Source organism: Notolepis coatsorum (assembly GCF_963971535.1).
Source record: "Notolepis coatsorum genome assembly, chromosome: 6".
Taxonomy (NCBI): domain Eukaryota; kingdom Metazoa; phylum Chordata; class Actinopteri; order Aulopiformes; family Paralepididae; genus Notolepis; species Notolepis coatsorum.
Genome location: NC_140170.1, coordinates 100,052,209 through 100,057,170, shown reverse-complemented (window position 1 = coordinate 100,057,170; position 4,962 = coordinate 100,052,209).

Below are 4,962 nucleotides of genomic sequence, written 5' to 3'. Positions count from 1 at the left end.
GGGGGTCACAGTGGGAACTTCAGCAGTAAAATCAATTTAAAAATAAAAACCTTCTTCACATGTGTTAAGGAACTAGGCTACACTGGCACACGCCGCACACCTACTTCCAGTGAATGACGCTAAGCTAGCCTAACGGTGCGGCTGTTCCCTAAGCCTAATGCATGCACAGAGAAGAAAATTGTATGTATCTGCTTGTCTAACTCCAGGGTAGATGGCAAATAAGCTAATTTCCCAAAAAGTTGGTGTGTTCCTTTAATAAAGTAGGCATAATTATAGTCCAATATGCATGCCCTGGGTGATACCTGGGGACAGCTCTGCTTCTCCCATTCACACACTGTCATCCATGGAGGATGTGAGTGGAGTTGCTCTGAAATAGATTGTTGTGCTTGCTGAGATGAGATTAGGGGGCGATGCATATGCTAGACTCAGAGAGGCCTAAAGAGAGAGTTTAAAGCTCCCTTTAATATTGCTGATATACAGTGTAAGTCAGGCATGTGGGCACCAGGGTGAGGTCTGATTCCCTGATCCCTTCTGGTGAGTCACTGAACGGTGTTCTGGCTGATTAAACTGTCTCTCCTTCCTCTTTATGAGGGATCACAGGTTGACATTTTGACACAGTGACACTAGATTTAGTTCGGTGTGCGGTGCTCCATTGACAGATATGAACGCATTGGCATTTTGGAGTGAACTTGCAGCACCGGTTTGAAATGCACCCCTTGACAGTTATATCGGGTGTATCACTGGTAATTAGCCTGCAACCCTGACCACGGTGTACCTCATATAGGCCTGTGTTGATGAGAAAATGAGAAAATACAGTGGATAGCTTCGAATGAGAAAATATAGTGGATAGAATCAATTTATCTCGTCCATTCATGCACCGCTCATGAGGGAGAACAGCCTCCCCGTTCACAAAGGCATTTGTGACAGGGATGCTTAGGAAGAAATAGACAGGCTGTATATCCTTCAGTAGAACCCCCAACTTCACTCCACAGTCGCTCCCATCTCCCCCACTTCTCTTTGATGTGGCGGAGATCAGTGAAACTGAGAGTGCCGGGCTGTAGTCAAACTGTGAGTTACAATACAGCTTGCAGCAGCCAGCAGTGTGTCTCTCTGTCCCAGTGAGAGGAGGCACTGGTGTGTAGGCTAGGCTACTTGCGGTACATTGGTGCATGGTTGGTGGTTAATCATTAGACCAAAACAATACACATTTAACTATTTAACTTTTTATTTTAAAAATTGTCTATCTTTTGTGGCTGGTGGATTCGCCTTCAGTCTCTCTTGGTTATCCTCAAGTACTATCACTTGGTTCTCCACCTCTATAAAGCAAGTAATGAGGGAGTATAGTTTTGTGTCCACGGAGGAAACAGATCATCGCACTTCTATTGAAGTTTCCTCCAATATCTTGCTCAACATCCCCTGAATTTGAGCCATATTATTACTTGTAGCATGGAATTGTGTTGGCATAGCCAAACTACGTTTTCGTAGTTCCTAAACATTATTAGTAGTCAAACAACACTCCTGTACGGAAGCCCTAAGAGGCCGTACATTCATACATTTTATTTGCTCCGTTTTCCTGTGATAACGAGTTAATTTAATTCGTTTTCTCGTGATAACGCGATAATTTTCTCGATCTCGAGAAAACGAAACGATAGTCTATATATTAAATCACTGCAGGAAACATCATTCAGTGTCGCAATGTCAGAGGAGCAGGTAGCCCCGTTCGTGACTATGATGCACTCGGTGCATCACAGTCACAAAAGGGGATAAGCAGGAGGATATTGATCACCGCGTCACATATCTCTTCAATCAAGGCTTGACACAGGCTGAAATAGCTTTATGCCTTGCTGTTACAGATAATATATATACACATTAATGTGCCTCAAAGTGCAATCAAAGTGAGCTCTCAAAGAGCACCTGGCTACGGGAGGCTGCAACGCGAAACTGGCCCCTGTATATCCAAACCCCTCCCACCCCCTACTAATGTACAGTTTCCTCCCCATCGTATGTACATTTTTTGTTAGGATCTCTGTTTAACAGTACTGTATATTTGCATATCTTGTATGTCGCAAATGTAACAGTACTGTGTATACCTGTATGTCATGTACCCCCCTGAAATAAATGAATCAGATTAAAAAAAAATTCTCGTGATAACACTCGTTATCACGGGAAAACGAAGTCCTTTTTCTCGTGATAACGCGATAATTATCTCGTTATCACAGGAAAACGAAGTCCGTTTTCTCGTGATAACGCGATAATTATCGCGTTATCACGGGAAAACGGAGCAAATAATATGTATCAATGTACGGCCTCTTAGGGCTTCCGTACTCCTGTAACGAGAAAACACAAAACAAATAGACAAATAACATCCACAGATAATCTGTAAAAAGTGAGTCATACATATATGACATTAGCATGTTCAACAACGTTAACACTTAAAACACACAAAAACAAAGGTCCTTCGAGGACTAAAGATGATAGAGCCCAAGTGCCAGCCGTTTTGGGCGTGAACATGGGCGGAGCTTTTTTCAAAATTAGCATATGGGAATTCATATAAGCGTTGGTAAGGGGAATATCCTGCCAACTCTACCCTAACCACAGCTACGCTAACAGATCTGGCCTTATAATGTTAGTCCTCAAATCAAGAAAAAAAACGAAACAAAACAGAAAAACAAAGGAGAAGCTACAGTATGTCTTGTGTAACCTAAAACTCCAGTCAAACATGCCCCTCACCTCTCAGTAATTCCATCAGCATAGTCAATGTTCACCAGTAATGAAAATGATAGTGATAAATTCACAGAGTACCTTAATGACTCTGGATGAAATTGCTCCCTCTGGGTTGTCAAATACTCATGAGGTATTCCCATCAATGAAGATCTTCAGAAGTGCAGAACGCAGCATGCTGAACTTAATCCTGCGCTCATGAAGTGTTTTTTTTGCAGTAGTAGAATGACTTCTGGCTTCTTCTGCGTCTCCTTTGAAAAATCACCCACTTTCCATGCAGCATCCAGAATTCTTTGGAATGGGAGAGAACGCGAACCAGGAGCGTTCAGACGTTGTCCTTTGCTCGAGTCTAGTTGACAGATGTGTCCCCGTTTTTTGCATTGTGTGTTTCCATTTCGATTCCGCCTGGAGGGAGGTCAATATCAAGGGTGGTTGAAATAACCTTCTTCTCGACTCCCGCCGGTATTCCAACAAATCTCAGATTGTTTCCTCTGTCTCCATCTTCGGCTTCTGCAATTTTATCCCTAACCTTTTGTTTCTCATCTTTTGTGGCTGGTGGATTCGCCTTCAGTCTCTCTTGGTTATCCTCAAGTACTATCACTAGGTTCTCCACCTCTATAAAGCAGGTAATGAGGGAGTATAGTTTTGTGTCCACGGAGGAAACAGATCATCGCACTTCTATTGAAGTTTCCTCCAATATCTTGCTCAGCATCCCCTGAATTTGAGCCATATTATTACTTGTAGCGTGGAATTGTGTTGTCATAGCCAAACTACGTTTTCGTAGTTCCTAAACATTATTGGTAGTCAAACTAGGGATGCTCGATATTGGCTTTTTTTACCGATACCAATATACCGATATTGTCCAACTCTTAATATACCGATATCAACCGATATATGCAGGGTTTCCCCCCCCAAAAAACTGAATAATTTCAGGTAATTAACATTACATATGTCTTGTTGTGGAATTAACATAACATTATGCATACTTTTGACAATAAATAAAATCAGAATTAGTTCTTACTTGCTTGCCTGGGTAAATAAAGGTTTTAGAAATGTGAAAAAATGTGAAAACCGATACAGATATTTTCCGATATCACATTTTAATGCCCATATTGGCCGATAATATCGGTAGGCCGATAATATCGGACATCCCTAAGTCAAACCCTCCTTCTTGTCTTGCATATTTCAGTTTCCAGATGTTCTTTAGTTAGTTGTTATTCATATTTGAGCTGTTAGATGATTAGTAAAAGGATATTAATTCCCCAAAACGGCGAGAGCTATGGTCCATATCTTCTGCCTGTGTCACACCTCAGATTCATCACTAATGATAGATACGTCACACAGTGTCCTTTATGAGGAGGTTGGTTGGTCCTCCTTACTGATGGAGAGGTGCAACAAACACTGGTATTTGTTCATTAAGGTCCTTATTGACAAGATACCTCCTTGTACTACATCATTATTGGAATGGAATTTTGGTACCTATGGAACCTGTTCTAGTGACCGGCTGGTCCTTAACTCATTCAACGCCAGTCACAAGTAAAGTCGGGTTAACTCGCCAACCGTTCAGTGCCAATCACGAGTAAAGTTGGGTTTTAATCGTTATTTCTTTTATTAGCTATATCCATTCATTTTCATCCATCCAGCCTGATGTTATCATTGGGAATGGGTCTGAGCTTGCAAAAGGGCAAATACCGACGCCTACGCCTTCCAGCTGGTATTGCACTCTATTAGAAATGGTGTAGTTTGGCGATGGCGATCAGATAATTGGATTATTTCTTTTGCATTACATCAGAGACCAGGTAAGGACTCTATATATAAAATATTGCGTTAATCTGATATTTCTTTCTACCGCGATTGACGCTGTCTGTGTTTGTGTGTGGCTGTTTACCGTTGAGTGCAGGAGGTGGGGGGGCGAGCGCCGCGCTTCGAGGGCTCTTTCATGTATGCATGAGGACGGATAATAATGATAATCTAGCGTTGATTTCAGGAAGATTCGATAATCAGGTGAAAAACGTGTGTTTAGTAGGGGTGTACACAGAAGCCACGGTTCGGTACGTACCTCGGTATTGGGGTCACAGTTCGGTACGAGTTCGGTACAACAGAAAAAAAAATTATAATAATTATTATTAATATATCTTTTATTTTTTTATTGTTTTTTAAATTTATATATTATATTTATGATAATTATTATAATAATTATTATTAAATAGAAACATTTTCTATAGGCTTGCCGTGGTAATT